The following is a 19,200-nucleotide window of genomic DNA, read 5'->3' as shown; positions in this document are numbered from 1 at the left end:
TCCAACTCAAAGTAACCTATTGGAAGGAGCATAGGGCCAGGGAAAAAGCCATCTTTTCTGACAGAACAGACTCCATTACCTGATGTCTTGAGGTGAAACCAGAAATCATTTTTTCAAAGTGGCTAAATTGTATAGAGATTCTGGTTGTCAAACTTTCTAAAGTGAGATTTTTGACTTGACTTACTCTTAAAGGAATTTAATTTTGAGTCTCCAGGTACCAATCTTCATTTGAAGAAACTTGAAATCTTCCATTCTTATAGTTGTAGGAAAGGCACTATCATAAAGGCTCTAGTAGATACTTTTGCAAAATTAAGATTAATTTAAGGAAGTTTTACTGTGCATGTCAGTTCCAGGAAATGAACAAATTGACAGTGTAATACATGTCATCCTGTTACATTTCAGATTTCCGCTTAAAATCTGAGGCATTTGTTACATGTGCCATTCTGTTACACCTCAGATTTCCACTTAAAATATTAAATATTTGTTTCTGACCTGGTGTACCATCAGGCTGAATTACTTTCTAGGAGGAAATTGTGATCAAGGTTATAGCTCATTTGAGAAAGTCTGTTTGAAAGAATTCCAGGACTCCCTTGGGAGCACAAACTTTCATTACTGTGGAACTTCGTCTGGCAGAACAGCCTGGTGCTGTTATGAGTTTGGAATGGAGCAACAGGACTCTCTGACCTAGGGGCAATTTCCACACTACACTGCAAATTCCAGAATGATTATTGCTAGAAAAGCATTTTCATCTTTCCTAAATGCAGAATATCTTTATTACTTGACCTATCTCAGTGCTCCCAGAAATTGTAAGCCTCATGAGGGTAAGGCCCAAGTCTTGGTCTCAAAGCCATGGGTGAAGGGAGAGGAGAGGCCTCAGCATTGAAAACTTTTGCCTAATCATCAGACCTGGGAATTCTACTCCAAAGAAGCCATGGTTCTATGTCATTCAGTGGTTGGCCCCTTCTCCTTTTGCAGCAATTGAAGCATGTCAGAATAATAGAGGAAATACTCAGAGGTGGACTGGACTGAAGCACATGCTGGGCTGAGAAGGCTTTGCATCATTTACCTAAAGGCTCTGCTTAGAATCTTTCTTCCCTAAACCCACAAACACCTCAATGAATTAGATACCTGTGGATCCATTGGCAATGATAACAGGATAGAAGGATTTCTTAATTTCAGGTTGAAGAACAATTTCTATTTTTCATTTTCTTAATAATATTTGCTTTTATTATACTGTATTTTTAGACTGTAGAAACTTTACTTATTTGTTTGTTTGTTTATTCTTGTCCAATTACAGTTGTTCCTATTTTCTCCCCATTACTCTCCCATGCCCTACCCACCCCACCTCCTACATTCAATCTTCCCCACACCCTACATTCAATCCTCCTCACCCCCTTTATCTTTGTCCACTGGTTCTTTACACATGTTCTTTGATGACCCTTCCCCTTCTTTGCCCCATAATTCCCCTCTCCCATCCCTTCTGGTTACTGTCAGATTGTTCATTATTTCAAAATCTCTGGTTATATTTTGCTTGTTTGCTTGTTTTCTTGGTTAGCTTCCACTTACAGGCGATATCATATAGTGCTTGTATTTCATCACCAATCTTATTTCACTTAGCATGATGCTCTCTGGATCCATCCATGATAGCCCGAAGGGTAGGAACTCCTTCTTTCTGCTGTGTATTATTCCATTGTGTAAATGTAGCACAGTTTTTTGATTCACTCTTTTACTGGTAGGCACTTAGGCTGTTTCCAGCACTTGGCTGTTGTAAATTGCTCTGCTTTTAACATTGAGGTGCATAGGTTCTTTGAATTGGTGTTTCAGGATTCTTAGGGTATAATCCCAGCAGTGGAATTCCTGGTCAAATATCAGTTCTATTTTTACTTTTGAGGAAATTCCATACTGTTTTCCACAGTGTTTGCACCAATCTGCATTCCCACCAAAAGTGTACTAGGGTTCATTTTTTTGCCACAAACTTGCCAGCACTTGTTGTTTGTTGGTTTTTAAATCATGTTATATTGTCATTCAAGTACAGTTGTCTCAATTTTCCTTCCATGGCTTTCCTCCAGCCCCATCTACACCCACCTCCCACCCTCAATCCTTCCACATTTTGGCTTTGTCCATGGGTCCTTTATACATGTTCCATGTTTATTTGTTTACAATATCCACTCTAACTAGTGTGAAGTGGTATCACATTGTGGTTTTAATTTGCATCTCTCTGATAGCTAGTAATATTGAATATCCTTTCATATGTCTATGGGCCCTCTGCATGTCCTCCTTGGAGAAGTGTCTCTTCAGGTCCTTTGCCCATTTTTAAATCAGGTTCTGTTGCTCTGGTATGGAGTCATGTCAGTTCTTTATATATTTTAGAGATCAAAACCTTGCCCAGGGTATTATTGGTGAATATATTTTCCCATATGGTTGGTTCCTTTTCCATTTCACTGATGTTTTCTTTAGCTATGCAGAAGAAGCTTTTTAATTTGATGAGGTCCCATTTGTTCATACTTTCCTTTATGTCCCTTGCTGTAGGGGACATATCGGTGACAATATTTCTGCTTGGGATATCTGAGATTTTGCTGCCTATGTTCTCCTCTAGGACTTTTATGGTGTCACAACTGTATTTAAGTCTTTTATCCATTTTGAGTTTATTTTTGGATATGGTGTACGTTGGTGGTCAAGTTTCATTTTTTCTCATGTATCTGTCCAGATCTCCCATCACCATTAGTTGAAGAGGCTACTTTTACTCCACTTTATGTTCCTGCCCCCTTTATCAAATATTAACTGACCATATGGGCATGGGTTTATTTCTGGGCTGTCTACTCAGTTCCATTGATCTATGTGTTCTTATGCCAGTACCAGACTGTTTTGATTACAGTGGCCTTGTAATATAGTTTGATATCAGATATTGTGAGCCCTTGCTCTTTTTTCTTCTTTCTAAAAATTGCTGAAGCTGTTCGAGGTCATTAATGGTTCTGTATAAATTTTTTTTTCTAGAAATTGGAAGTTCAGCCTTCCTTCTCTTTTTTTTAAGATTTATTTATTTATTTATTCATTCATTCATTTTTTAGAGAGGGAGAAAGAGAGAGAGAAAGAAACATCAATGTGTGGTTGCTGGGGGTCATGGCCTGCAACCCTGGCATGTACCCTGACTGGGAATCGAACCTGCGACACTTTGGTTTGCAGCCCACACTCAATCCACTGAGCTACGCCAGCCAGGGCTGGTTCTGTATAAATTTTTGAAGTGTTTGTTCCATATCTATAAAATATGCAATTTTTATAAGAATTGCATTGAACCTATCGATTGCTTTGGGTAGTACGGATATTTTAATGATGTTAATTCTTCCAATCCATGAACACAGTATCTACTTCAATTTACATGTGTCTTCCTTAATTTCTTTCTTCAGTGTTGTGTAGTTTTCTGAGTATAGGTCTTTTTCCTCCTTGGTGAGGTTTATTCCTAGGTACTTTATTTTTCTTGTTGCTGTAGCAGTGGGATTTTTTTCTAATTTCTGTTTATATTTTTAAATGCAAAAATCATTTTAATTTTTAAAAATATTTTAATATATTTATTTCTAAAATATTTTATTTATTTATTTTTAGAGAGAGGGGAATGGAGGGAGAAAGAGAGGGGCAGGATCATCAATGTGTGGTTGCCTCTCAAGCTACCACACTCCTTCACTGAGAACTTGGCCCACATCTCAGGCATGTACCCTAACAGGGAATTGACTGGTAACCATTCTGTTTGAAGGCTGGCACTCAACCCACTGAGCCACACCAGCCAGGGCTAGTTTTTGTTTCTGATATTTCATTGTTGTTGTACAAAAATGCCTTGTATTTCTGAATGTTGACTTTGTACCCAGCTGTTTTGCCAAATTCACTTATGAGGTTGAGTAGTTTCTTGGTGGGCTGTATAGGATTTTCTATGTACACCATCATGTCATCTGCAAACAATGATGGTTTTACTTGCTCTTTTCCAATTTGGATGCCTTTTATTTCTTGTTCTTGTCTGGTTGCTGTGGCTAGGACTTCCAATACTATATTGAATAGAAGTGGCAAAAGCAGATACCCTTGTCTTGTGCATGATCTTAGGGGAAAGCTTTTGGTTTTTGACCGCTGAGTATGATGTTGGCTGTAGATCTCTCCTATATGTCCTTTATTATGTGGAGGTATGCTCTCTCTACTCCCACTTCACTGAGTGTTTTTATCACACATGGGTACTGTACCTTATCAAATTATTTTTTCATATCTACTGATATGATTATGTGACTTTTTCCTTTTGTTCATGTGATGACATAACATTTATTGATTTGTGAATATTGTACCATCCCTGCATTCTTGGGATGAATCCCACTTGATCATGGTGAATGATCTTTATAATGTATTCCTTAAAGCAGTTTGCCAATATTTTGTTGAGGATTTTAGTATATATGTTAATAAGGAATATTGGTCTGCAGTTTTTTCCTTTGTTGTTTCTTTATTTTTTTTTTACTTCAAAAATATGTATTTTATGTTTATCATATCATTACAAATTATTGTATTCACAACATATTGTAAAGTACATTTATAACACAAAAGTACAAAAATTAGTATTTAGAAAACCAAAACTTACAGGGGATGCATGCTCCAGTTCCTTTTTTCCTCTAGTTCTATTTTTATTTTATTAAAAAGGGTATTTCTACAAAATTTTTTAAAATTATTGTTCAAGTAACGTTGTCCCCATTCCCCCCTACTAATCTACCCTACCCCAGACATCCCCACTTCCCACCCTCAATCCTACCCTCCTTTGGCTTTGTCCATGTGTCCCTTTATACCTGTTCCTTGACAACCCTTCCTACATTGCCCCCCATTATCCTCTTCCACCTCCCCTTTGGTTACTGTCAGTTTGTTCATAATTTCAATGTCTCTGGTTGTATTTTGCTTGCTTGTTTGTTTTGTTGAATAGGTTCCACTTATTATAGGTGAGATCATATGGTATTCAGATTAGGATGAACTGGCTTCACAAAAGTACTTTGGGAGTCTTCCCTCCTCATGGATTTTTTTGAAATGGTCTGAGAAGGGTAGAGGTTAGTTCTTCATTAAATGTTTTGTAAAATTTTCCTGTGATTCTGTCCCATCCAAGGCTTTTGTGTGCCAGGATATTTTTTATTACTGCTTCAATTTCACTAGCTGTTGTCAGTCTGTTCAGGCTTTGTGCTTCTTCTTGGTTCAGTTTTGGAACATTACATATTTTTAGAAATTTGTCCATTTCACCCAGGCTTTCAAATTTCTTGGCATATAGTTTTTTCTAGTACTGCCTTATATTCATTTTTCCTGTGTGTGGGGGGGTGGTATCATTTGTATTTTCTCCTTTTTCATTTCTGATTTTATTTATTTAGGTCCTTTCTCTTTTTTTTTCTTGATAAGTCTGGTTTAAGGCTTGTCAATTTTGTTTATCTTTTAAAAAAAAAAACAGGTCCTGGATTTATTGATCCTTTGAATTGTTCTTTTAGTCTCCATGTCATTTAATTGTGCTTGATCTTCTTTATTTCCTCCTCACTCTGGGCTTTGTTTGTTATTGTTCCTCCAGTTCTTGTAGATGTAAGAGTAGGTTGTTTATTTGAAGTGTTTTTTTTTTTAGGTAGTCCTGTTTTGCTGTGAACTTCCCTCTCAGGAGTGTCTTTGCCTTGTCCCATAGGTTTTGGACTGTTGTGTGTTTATATTTGTTTGTTTCCAGAAACACTAATTTCTTACTTGATCTCATTATTAAAACATTCATTGTTTAATAGCATGCTCTTCAGTCTCCATGAATTTTAATGTTTTTGAGTTTTTTCCTTGAGGTCATTTTTAGGTTCAGGCCCTTGCGGTCTGAGAAAATGCATATATGATTTCAATTTTCTTGAATTTGTTATGTGTCTTACCATGTAGTCTATGTTTGAAAATATTCCATGTGCAGTTGAAAAGAATGTGTATTTTTCTTCTTTGGGATAAAGGGTCATATGTGTGTGTGTGTGTGTCTGTGTGTGTGTGTGTGTATAAAATCCACTTCATCTTGTGCATGGCTCAGTGCCACAGTATTCTTGCTGATATTTTGATTGGAAGAATTAGCCATTGTTGATAGTGGGGAGTTAAAATCTCCTACTAAAAATGTGTTGCTTTCCATCTCTTTCTTGATGTCTACCAAGGTATTCCTTATATATTTGGGTGTTCCTATGTTGGCTGCATATATGTTTACAATGTTTATATCTTCTTGATGGATTCTTTCCTTGTGTATTATGAAGCATATTTCTGGGTCTCTTTTTATGGCTGTCATTTTGAAGTCCATTTTGTTTGATATTATTAATGTTACCCTGGCTTTTTAAAATTTATTTTATTATTGATCAATTACAGTTGTCTGCATTCCCCCCACCAATCCATCCCACCCCAGGCAAACCCACCTCCCTCCCTTGCTTCCACCCTCCTCCTTGGTTTTGTCCATGTGTCCTTTATAGTAGTTCCTGAATACCCTTCCCCCCACTGTCTCCCCTCTCTGGTTATTGTCAGATTGTTCTTAATTTCAATGTCTCTGGTTATATTTTGTTTTCTTTTTTCATTGAATATGTTCCAGTTAAAGGTGACATATGGTATTTGTCCCTCAACACCTGGCTTTTTTTTTTCCTGTCCATTTGTCTGGAATATTTTTTTCCAACCCTTCACTCTTTGAGGTCTTCTGTTCTCAGGTGGGTCTCTTGTAACCAGCATATATGCGTGTCATGTTTTATTATCCATTCAGCTACCCTATGTCTCTTGATTGGGGCATTTAATCCATTAACATTTAAGGTTATTATTGATAGGTACTTATTCATTCCCATTTTTCTCCTTTGTGCATGTGTTTCTCTCTCTCACACACACTCTTTTCCTTCATCTTCTTAAAGCAGTCCCTTTAGCATGTCTTGCAATGCTGGTTTGGTGGATGTGTATTCTTTTAGCCTTCTTTTGTCTGGGAAACTCCTTACTTCGCCTTCCATTTTAATTGAGAGTCTTGTTGCATGGAGTAGTCTTGGCTGCAGTTCTTTGTTTTTCATTACTTGGAATATTTGTTGTGATTCTTTTTTGGCTTATAGTGCTTCTGTTAAGAAATCAGCTGCTAGACTTACTGGAGCTCCCTGGTATGTTACTGACTGTTTCTCCTTTGCTGCCTTTATGAATCTCTCTTTGTCTTTAAAATGTGGTCTTTTAATTATGACTTGTCTTCGAGTAGACCTCTTTGGGTTCATCTTAGTTGGGACCCTCTGTGCCTCCTGAACTTACATGGCTTTTCCTGTCTCAAAGTTAGGGAAGTTTTCTGTCATTATTTTTCCAAACAGGTTTTCCATTCCTTGCTTCTTTTCTTCTCCTTCTGGTATTCCTATGATTTGAATGTTGTTGTGTTTCATGTTGTCTTGCAGTTCCCTTAAGCTATGCTTATATTTTCTGAGTCTTTTGTGTGTGTGTGTGTGTGTGCTGCTCCTCTACCTGGGTATTTCTTTTTATGTAGTCTTCCAGCTCAATAGTTTTGTCCTCTGATTCATCCAGTTTGCTTGTAATTCCTTCTAGTGTATTTTTATTTCAGATATTGTATTCTTCAATTCCTCCGGGTTCTTATTAATAGTTTCTATATCCATTTTCTTGCTCTTGTAGTTCTCAGTTCCTTATGGTTGTCACTAGGTTCACTGAGCATCTTTATAACCATTCTTTTGAATTCTATGTCTGATAGTTTGCTTGCCTCCATATCATTTAGCTCCTTTACTAGGGAACCTTCCATTCCTTTTGATTGCAGGTTCTTTCTTTGTCTCCCCATTTTAAGTAATTATTTTTTTTCCTGCAATTCCAGATGCTCTGCTTTGCCAGCTGTCTTCATCAGGTGAACTTCTGTGGTAGGGGTTCTGTGGGACTTAGTGTTCTGGTCTCTTTGATCTCCTTGTCTGGATGCTCTAGTGTTGTCCTTCCTTCCATTTGTATGGGTTCTCTTCTTGTACTTGGTCTTTTCCTGTTGGTAGCTACTTTCTTGGTAGGTTCTACCCTCTAGAAGGCTTACTGGTAGTCACAACTCCCACCTTGTCTTTTATGCTATTGTACAGATTTTATTTAGCAAAGCAGTATTACCAGACCACCAAACCTATGTCAACAAAAAGAACCCCCATACCACACCAACAGCCTTAACTGTGATTGAACTAAGATTAATACACGTGAAGAGAGAATGAAGATATTATAATGTAGTCAAAGGAAATATGAGATGACTAAAATATGGGAAAATGTTGTGTGGTCAGAGGGAGGAGAATTGATACCTTTTGGGATAGAAACAAAGCAAAGAAAGGAAGAGAGCAAAATTTAAATCATAAGGAAAACATAAAAGGTGATGGGAACATTGGGGTAAGAAAAGGGAAGGGTATACTATGTGGTTTGAAGCAAAGTTGAAATAGTACTGGACCAATGGTAGCAAAATTGCAGAAAAACCCAGCAGGGTTTATAGCAATGACATCTGAATGAAGTTTAATAAAGGTGGAACAGGAATAAGAATATTTTACAAAAGAGAAAAATGAATACAAGATGTCTGTAGTAAAGGGAAATAATTTTGAAAGGATGGGGAAGCAACATATTAAGAGTAAGGAGTAAAGTCCAGGTTGACAGAGAGGGGGATACAGAGAGAGAAAACAATGAAATAAAATTCCTAACTCAACTGATCAGGGACAGGGTGAGGCAAAATGGAGTAAGACAGTGGGAGAGTATTTATGGGATTTAAAGTAAAAACAAATAGTGAAGAAATAGGAGTTCCTTTTGAAGTACAGCGACAACCATGGTATTTCACCCAACTAGCCACTATTTGTAATAAGTGGAAAAGAAATAAGACTCTTATTAGAGGGGAAAATAATGTGAACTGACTTAAGACAGAAGAGCACATATGCGAGGATAGATAGAGGACAACTAGTGGGAATAAGGCATAGAAGCTTGGTGTAGTGCAGGAGAAAACAAAGTTTACAACAACAGCAATAAAGCTCAGAAAGATGGCAAAATGAATTAAGACCAGAGAAGAGTACTGAGTGGAATTTGGAATAACAATAGTATGATAAGAAATATATAATCAGAATAAAAAGAGTAAAAATTAAGAACCAAGAGTAGAAAGTCATTTGGAATATGAGTGAAGTGAAAGAAGAAAAATTAAAATGCAATATGACAATGATAATAAAAAACAAAACAATAAAAACAAACAAAAATAAATAAATGGAAACAAGAAATAAAAAGAAACATTCAAGTTCTGCTGAAAAGGAAAGTGAAATTTGCCTCAGCTGTTGGTGTTCGCCTTCTGACTTCTTTCTGGATCTGTCTCTGGTTTTCCCTCAGCTCTAGGTCTTACTGTCTTACTCTTCAGTAAAAAAAAACCTGCTCAGAAGGTTTTGCAGATCTCCTAGGTTCATGCAGGCAAATCTTCTAAGTTTGTGCTGGGCTCTGTTTTTCCCTTTCCTGTGTTTGCACAAGGGAGGGGGTTCAGACTGGGGTAAAATAATCAAGGATGACCAGTTTCCAGTCCAAGCCCTCAGAGCACTGTGAGGACTGCCCCCCAGGCTGCCTCAATAAGCCACCCTGCTTTGCATCACTTTGATCAGTCTGTGAGGTTCACTGAGTGATGTCAAATCATGCCCCCACTCCTCCCTCTTTGTTGGCTATGCCTCTGTGCTCATGAGGTACCTGCGCAGTGCACCTCAGTTCCACTTTTGAAAAAAGTTCCCTTGGGTGCCACTGCCACTCCAAGCAAATGCCCAGCTTTCCACACAATCCCACTCTCTGGGAAGTCCAGAGTTTATCTGGGTCCTTGCCAGTTGCATCCCACCTCCTCCTCCAGCTCCAGGTGTTGCCAGGATCCCCTAAAATCTCTAGCAATGTCCCCGCTGGCAACTAAGCCCTGGCCTGAGTACTGTGCCAGCTGTGTGTCACTTGCTACCTTTCTACTTCCCCCACTGACTTTGTGCATACAAGTCTCTCCTGGCAAGGGTATGGGACTTCCCCTCCCTGGGAGGAGAGGGAGCCAGTAGGCTGCTATCCCTGACCCATCTTTCCTCCAATGTGCCCTCAGCAACTGCTGTCTCTGACACCAGGCTCTGGGACCAACCTGTTGGTTTATAAAACCTCCTTACCACCCATTTTGAAGCACCCTCTGCACACTTTGGCTTCCAAACTTCATATTAGCTGAGATTCTGTTGCCTATTCACTTTGTTTTTGAGATTGGCTAAGTGTCCCAGATGGGCTCAACTCCCACCTACCTAGCCACCATCTTCCTCCCTCTATACTGTGATTAAGAAGTGTTACTTGTAATATTTTTGCTTTATGGAAGTTACTGACAATTTTTTACATCCCATTATTGATCAATAGTATGCCTGTGTTATGGTTTATTGACAGAATGTGCATTTGCTATTTTACAAAGGAAATCAAACATATCCATAAAGTCCACACAATTGATTATGCTATTCATAATCAATTGATTATGTTTTTTCTCTTCCTGCTTATTTTTTCCACTTGATTTATTTTTGTACTGAGAGTGCTTTATTAATTTCTCCCATTATTAATGCCATCTCCTGAAGTTTTTGCTTAATAAAAGTGGTTGATGTCTTATTTGGTACACAGATATTGATAAATGATATATCATTATTGTAAATTAGGGGCTTAGCACTAATATTCAACCTAATGTCTACCCACTGCATCCAAGAGACCCACTTTAAATAAAAATAAATGAGTTGGTTAAAAGTAAAATGTGAAGAAAAATGTAACATGCAACCACTGACTAAAAAGAAGCTATATTAATTTCAGAAAAAAAGCCAACTTCAGAATATCATCAAGAATAAATAGGGATATTACATAATGATAAAATGTCAACTCTTCAAGAGGACCTAATAACATTCTTAAATGTTTATGTACCTAAAAATAGAGCTTCAAAATACATAAGATAAAAAAAACTGATCAATTTGAAAGGACAGACAAATTCTTATTTACAGTTAAATATTTCAATATTCATCCATCAGTAATTAACAAAGCAAATAGGTGGACATGTAGAAAGAATATAGAGAACCTGAACAACACCATCAACCAGCTTTACCTACTTTATATAATAGAATGTGACATCAATCAACAGCAGAATATACATTCTTCCTAAGTCCATATGGACTATTTATTCACCAAGATGGGCCATATTCTGTGCCATAAAACAAAACTTAAACTTAAAAGAATAGAAATAATAAAAATATGTGCTTAGACTATAAAATTTTAATACAGAAATCAGTAACAAAAAGATATCTGGAAAACACTCTAATATTTGGAAATTAAAAAAAAAAAATGCTTCTAAAAAACCCATAGATCAATGAAGCATTCTCAGAGGATATTAAAATATTTAGAAATAAATTAAAAATAAACATATCAAAGTATGTATGACACAATTAATGCAGTGCTATAGGAAAATTTATAATATTAAATGTATAAATTAGAAACAAAGAAAGATCTAAAATCAGTAACTTAATTTTACACCTGAAATAATTACACAAAGAGGAGCAAATGAGAAAGTAAGGAAAAAGAAGAAAATAATCAAGATTAAAAGAAAGATCAATTAAATTGAAAACAGAAACACAATAGAGAAAATCAACGAAACCAAAGGATGGCTCTGTGAAAGTATTAATAGAATTGATGAAACTCTAGCCAAGAAAAAACTATCAAGAAAAAAACATTTTCTACTATATTACATTTAATGTTCTGTGGCTTAAAATCCACTTTGTCTGATAACAGCATCACCATCTCTTGATTTCCATTTGTCTGCTATTATTTTTTCCACCATCACTTTGTTTTAGTCTTTTCAAATATGGTTGTTTTAGGTCCAGGTTTGTATATAGCTTGTAGTTGGATCTTCTGGTGTGAGACAATTAAAAACTAAATTAAGAATTAATTAGAGTTCCAGCTAAGATGGAGGCGTAGGTAGAAACCCTACACTTCCTCACACAACCAAAAGGAGGATAACAACCAATCTAAAATCAACAAACAACCAAAACTGCTAGAAAAATAAAATTGCATGGAACTCTGACAACCAAGGAATTAAATAAAAAGTCAACCAGAACAACCAGACCAGTGTGCGAAGACAAAGAAATATGGCCCAAATGAAAGAACAGAGAAAAACTTCAGAAAGAGAGCTAAGCAATGAGGAGACAATCAATCTATCTGATGGAGAATTTAAAGCCCTGGTAATCAAAATGCTCACAGAACTGATTGAGCTTGGTCGAAAAATGAAAAAACAAGTGAAAGATAGTCAAAATGAAATAAATCAAAATATTCAGGGAACCAACAGTGATAGGAAGGAAATAAGGACTCAAATCAATTATTTGGAACAAAAGGGAAAAATAAACATCCAACTTGAACAGAATGAAGAAACAAGAATTCAAAAAAGTGAAGAGAGACTTACAAACCTCTGGTACAGCATTAAACATTGCAATATCTGAATTATAGGGGTGCCAGAAGGAGAAGAACAACAGCAAGAAATTGAAAACTTATTTGAACAAATAATGAAGGAAAACTTCCCCAATCTGGTGAAGGAAATACACTTCCAGGAAGCCCAGAGAGTTCCAAAGAAGTTGGACCCAAAAAGGAACACACCAAGGCACATCATCATTGTTACGTAAGATTAAAGGCATAGAGAGAGTCCTAAAAGAAGCAAGAGGAAGGGAGATAGTTACCTACAAAGGAGTGCCCAGAACACTGTCAGCTGAATTCTCAAAAGAAACCTTGCAGGCAAGAAGGTACTGGAGAGAAGTATTTGAAGTCATGAAAGGCAAGGGCCTACATCCAAGATTACTCTACCCAGAAAATCTTCCATTTAAAGTAGAAGGGCAGATAAAGTGCTCCCCAGATAAGGTCAAGTTAAAGGACCAAGCCCTTATTATATGAAATGTTAAAATGACTTATCTAAGAAAAATAAGATAAAAAAGTATGAACAATAAAATGACAACAAACTCACAGCTATCAGCAAATGAACCTAAAAGAAAACAAAAGCCATGAAAACAAAAACTAATCAAACAACTAGAACAGGGACAGGATCAGAGAAATGGACATCACATGAAGGGATTTCAGTGGGGAAGGGGAGGGGGGGAATAGGGGGGAAAGGTACAGGGAAGAAGGAGCATAATTAGTAGGCATAAAATAGATGGGTAGAGATAATAATGGTATAGGAAACAGAGAACTTATATGCACCACCCAGGGATATAGACTAAGCGGGGGAATGCTGGAGGGTTGAGGGGTACATGGTGGAAGGGGGATAAGGGGGGTAATATGGGAAAACTGTAATAGCATAATAAAAAAAATACTTTTAAAAAAGAATTAATTAGGCCCTTCTCCTCTGAGAGACTGGCCACCTTTCCTCCCCAAGCAGATCATATCTTGGTAGACTTATTCTCATCCGTGGAAACATAGGAAGCTCTGAGGGCAGAGTTCCCCTACATCTGGCACCCAAAGAGGAACTTGACGATTTGGGACCTGCATCACCCAGAGGCCACGAGCTAGCAGCACCTGTGGAGGACACACCTAAGAGGATGGAACTTGGTTCTTTCATCCCCCAGGGAGAGGGGCACTGTATGTTTCACTAAGGCCCCCAAGTGTGTTACAGATAAGAGGAAAGTTTTATCTTCTGCTGCCCCTTGAGTGGTTTTCTTTGCATTTTGCTACCCTGCATCCTCTTCCATGAATAAGAGTATTGCTTTTTTTACCCCAAGCATTTGCCACACCTCGAGGGCATGGGTGGAGCATTTAAAACCCACTAGGGCACTAGGAGCTAGAAGACACCCATGAAAGGATAAGCTGGAATGGGGACTGATGCAGAACCCTAGGTTTCCTGCCAACATGAAGCAAAAGTCCATGCAATGAGAGGCACATTGTAAAAGCATTCACAATCCCATCCTCTGGGGCACAATCCCTGCCCTGGTATAGGCTTGGGGAGGAGAAAGCAAAGACTTTCAATTTTTATCAGCTTTTGTAGTGTGACAGGAAAAGAAAAACTCCAAAAGTTTCTATGCTCTGTAACTGTAACACTTGCAAAATTTCACACAGGACTGTAGAAGCTGACCAGTTGTCACCAAGGCAACGATCAGTTATCTCAAGGTCGTACACTAACTCCCATGATAAGCTCCTGTGCTCTGTAGCTTCTGCAAATTTCCTCTTGCGTTTTGCTCTTTTGTCTCCCATATAAGGTAGCTAGACCTAACTTCCGCATTTAGCTTCTGTAACCTTGCTTTGCCACGTAGGCAGGAAGCCCGGGACTATTTAAACCCCAGGAAAGTAAAGATCGGGGCTCAGAATTTGGGATTCCCCTCCGAGCCCCCTGGGTAATAAAGTTTGTGCTTCATCATCTCTCCGCATGTAAGTGATTTTCTGCAACAGTAGTGAGGTGTTTATGAGCATCTCAGCTTCCTGCTGAGCTCCGAAGGCAGGATCTGAGGGTGCAGATGGACTGGAAGCCAAACTGAAACTAGTTTCTTTTTTTAAATTACTTATTGTTGTTCATTTACAGTTGTCTGCATTTTCTCCCCACCAATCCATCCCACCCCAGGCAAACCCACCTCCCTCCCTTGCTTCCACCCTTCTCCTTGGTTTTGTTCATGTGTCCTTTATAGTAGTTCCTGAAATTCTGCTCCCTACTGTCCCTTCCCCCTCCCCTCTGGCTATTGTTGGATTATTCTTAATTTCAAAGTCTCTGGTTATATTTTGTTTGTTTGTTTTTTTTCTCTTCTGTTGATTATGAAACTAGTTTCTTAATCACCAAGCTTGCAGCAGGAGGGATTTTTGAAAAGTTTCTTTTATTTGTTAAGGAATTTCTTTAAAGGTTTCTACAAATCCTCAACCATGGGGAACAGGCTATCTAAGGAACAGGAGCAATATTTTAGGTTAACTCAGCAGCTTCTTAAGGCTTTGGGATGTCAGGTTAAAAAGCAGAACTTTATTTATTTCAAATTGTTAAAGAATACTGCCCTTGGTTTCCTGATAAGGGATCTTTAGATTTAGAAGTATGGGGAAAAGTAGGACAGAGAAGCCCTTATAAGGAAAGCTTAGACAAAAAAAGAAGGGACCTATGGGACAGTGGCAGCAGTGACTCTGGATGCCAGCTGGGCCCTTCCTATTGGTCACCCCAGCTGTGGTGGGCGTTGTGGCCATGCACGGGTGCTGTGGCCAGCTGGCGTGCTGGCACACATGCCCACATTTTCATCCCAGCAGGGCTGGGTCTCCCTGCCAGGAGGGGAGGTGGGGGGAAGATTGGTCTCCCTCCCCTCCCCTCCTCCCCATGCATGTGGGAGCAACTTTCTCCCAGACCCACTGCCCCCTCCCCGTGCTGGGGCTGCAGTTACATGCAGCACCTTGCCTCAGCCAGCAGCAGTCTTAGAACTGGCACAGACAGCATGTCAGGAAGGGTAGTTCCAGCCAGGTCATCCATGAGGTAAGAGACAGCAGCCCCTGTACTTTGGGAGGTTGCCAGCATGCTTAGTTTTGAAAAAGGGGTTTCTACTATCCTTCTACTATTTTTCTATCTCTCTCTCTCTCCCCATGTTTTGCTCCAGATGGGCAAATTGGACAAATTCAGACTTATGTTCTTCCCACCCCACTTAATATCTGGGACAGGGACCTTCTCACTCAATGGGAAATGCAAACCACTCTGCTTTCAGCATTAAGAGGGTTGCAACCTCAAATAGTCTGGCAAACAAATGTTACTCACTATGCCCCTTTTCATTTCATAATATGCTCCTTAAGTGAAATGTTTGGCAATCTAATCAGATTTAAGTTTTAAAAGACTTATTATGCTTATTTTGGACTGTTGTGTGGATTATGTATGTTGTAGAAAGTTTGAGTAAGTATAGATGGTCTGCACAAATTAAAGAAGGAATTAAGAAAGTGAAGGAAAGGAAGGAGAAAGGAGAAATTAAGAAAGTTTAGGATTGTGAAAGAGAAGAGTAAGAAGGAATAAAGGAAAAAGATACCACATTCATGTGTGGCATGGGGAGAAAGGACATTAGAGTGAATAACTATAGAAGGGAAGTAGAAGTAGAAAAGAAATAAGAGAAATAATAAGCATCGAAGTCTTTGAAACACTGCAAATTCTAGACCTAGGAACTACCAGGTCCTGAGAACAATAGGGTAATTAACTTGCTGCTCAAACTCACTGCAGCTTGCAGAAACCGCAGGGGGGCTGTCTTTCCAAGCAGACGCTTACTCAGGTGCTCTACAGGCCACTCCCCTTGTTGGGGAATCAGCAAAGAATGATAGAGCTCATTGGCTCGAGGCCTTCAGCCACTTAGCCTGTCCACAAGAAATCAATATTGATAATGGCCTGGGATACATTGCACAAACCACTCAAGCTTTCTTAGAAAAATGGGGAATTCAGCATAAAACAGGTATTCCCTATAATCCTACAGGCCAAGCAATTGTTGAAAGAGCTCACCAGACCTTTAAAGCATTATTAAATGAGCAAAAAATGGGGAGTCAGGAAATATCCCCAGAAATTTAACCATGCAGACAATATATACATATACTTTTTTGAATTGTGATGATAATCTAAAGTCACCCATAGACTAACACTTTGTGCAAAACAGGCCTGCAGTCCAACACCCCTTGGTCTTGTACAATGACCCATTAGGGGAAGGAAGAGAAGGCCCAGTTGAGCTATTGACTTGGGGAAGAGGGTAGGCTTTTGTTCCTCTCCAGAAAAACCTTTGGAGCTGCCTTTGAAGAGGGTGAAGCCATATCAGAGAAAAGGTTACCCTGCCCTCGAGCCACCTCTGCTCCATTGGACTCCCTGGATCTAGACTTCTCTAAGCTGTATGTCACCCCCATGAAGTGGAATTCCCATCAGCATTCTTGGGCAGATATTCATCAATGCCTGCAGGGTGCATTCTCTATCAATCTCAAAGGACAAATTGATCAGCTCCAGCTTGAGCTCCATCAGCAGCTAAGTGACATCAAATGCCTTACTGAATAGAATGTGTTCAGATCCTCCATGCTAATCTACAATGGCTAAATGGTAAGAACTGGTTCAATGGGCTGAATTTAAGAGTCTGGGTCATGGCAGTCCTTAGGTGCCTCCTTGTCTTTCTCTTTATTTGTGTTTTATGATGTATATGAGTGGAGGATACCGGCCAGCAGTATTCATCTCAGCTGCGGATGTTCGTCGAAACATGAGAAAAACATGCACAGAGATAACCAGGTCCTGTGGGGGAATAGGGACAAAAGGGCCACTCTCTCTCGTGGACAGTGCCATGGCCACCCTCTCTCCTGGAGGGTGCCCCGTCTCCATACCCAAGCAGATTTTTATTGAGAAAACAGACTTAGTTTGTGGATTCACCCTCTGGCAGAAAAGATCAAAAGATGTAGGCCACTTACAAAGATGGGGACAGAACACCTGCTGTGATTCTGGGCAAGGTTTGTGGTCTTTAACATATGAAAAGGCTACAGGTTCCAAAGGTTTCCTGCCTGTGCCTTTAAATTCCAAGTTAATAACATCCTCCAGCAAACAGATCTCACAGGATCTTGCATATTCTATGTCCCAGGCCTGATTACCCTGGGGGCCCACCGTTTCTGGTCTGGGCTGCACTGCCCCTGCAGGCAGAAGACAGAGGCAGCCAGGAGACTTGGATTTCTCACATCTAAGAACAAAGACTCAGGCTTTGACAAAGCCAAGGGTGCAGGGGTTGATGTCGATCACCCCTTCATATCCACAGCCCCATGAATTCCTTCCCTAGGCATTCCTACATGATCACATCTGTCTTGGATTCATTCTCTTTCTCAGAGAATTGTTACCCATCATTGACTGCCGATCATGCAAAAGGGAAGCCAGGCATTAGAACAGGCAGTATTCATGCCAGGGAAATAAGATTTGTCTCCTCAGTGGCTCCTGGTCTGGAGGTCTTTCACTCAGCCTAAGTCACCAGGGGTTACAGTTTCCTGAGACCAGGCAGGGCGGTCCCCAACATATATGGAGGTTGTTTTCTCAAGATCAAATTTGGGAACAACAAATACTATGTTTCACAGGCTTAACAACTACAATTGCATTCATAAACAAAAAAGGGGGGATGTTATGAATCACCCTGCCTGCTTTCAGTAGCTGTAACCCCCATGGCTAAGGTTGACTAAAAAGACCTTGAGACCATAAGCCACGAAGCAAATAAAATTCATCCTCCCAGCAGAGGCACCGCCTCTGTCCCCTTTACTTCATTGTGCTTGGCCCCAGGTGGATGACTGGTTAGCTAATAATGGGTAAGATTCCTCAAGATAGGGACAACCTAAGATAAGCACGTTTGTGAAGGGCCCATCAGGGAAGGACTTAGGGGTCTAGAAAAGGGGTAATGGACCTTCACCTCTTGGCTTTGTCATAGCTTGCGTCCTCACTTTATCTATAACAAGTCTTCTAATCCCTTGGCTGCCTGCATCCCCCAACTGACTTTAAGCCTGAAACAGTGCCAGAGGTGGGTGTGGCCTTGTGCCAGAATGGACAGTTTCCAGGGGCAATCAGTCCTGAGAAAGAATGCAGAAAATCCTGTGAACTCTGCTTTGCTAAGAATGCCTTCAATTTAAATTTAAAAGGTCCAAGAATAAAATGAGTTTGTTTTCCAAATTTTTATGGCCCTTTGACATCACTATCTCACCGTGACTCAGAATAAGCCCTCATAGTTCTTTGAATGTTATCTATTGTTTGATCCTTACTGTGTGCCAATGATTAATGAGCTTTAAGCCCTGTATTCCTATGCAAATTAAACTCAATAAAAGCCCATTGAGGAACAGGCTCAAGGCCCTTCTCCTTTGAGAGATTAGCCACCCTTCCTCAACAAGCAAAAAGAATTAGTGAGATAAGCTTCTTAGCATTTATTGACATGACTATTATGTTTCTTTCATTTTTCCATAGTATTGTGTCATAGTTTATTCTTGTCTATTGTTTGTGTCCTTCTCTTCAAGATGTAACTGTTTAGAAATATATTTCATTGATTATGCTATTACAGTTGTCCCATTTTTTCTCCCCTTTACTCCCTTCCACCCTGCACACCACTCCTGTTACAGGGTGCAGCCAAGAGGGGGGACCGCAAATGGGCATTTAAAATGGGGTCCAGAACTCAAGGTGTCCAGGAGATTTTAAGATGTCTCCATCCCCCCACCCAGGGTATGGGTTGGGGGAAGGGACAAATGGAGCAAGGCCATTGAGAT

The sequence above is a fragment of the Phyllostomus hastatus genome, unplaced genomic scaffold, assembly GCF_019186645.2.
Source record: "Phyllostomus hastatus isolate PE091 unplaced genomic scaffold, TTU_PhHast_1.1 phas_scaffold_397, whole genome shotgun sequence".
NCBI classification, from domain to species: Eukaryota; Metazoa; Chordata; class Mammalia; order Chiroptera; family Phyllostomidae; genus Phyllostomus; species Phyllostomus hastatus.
This window is presented reverse-complemented; position numbering follows the sequence as displayed.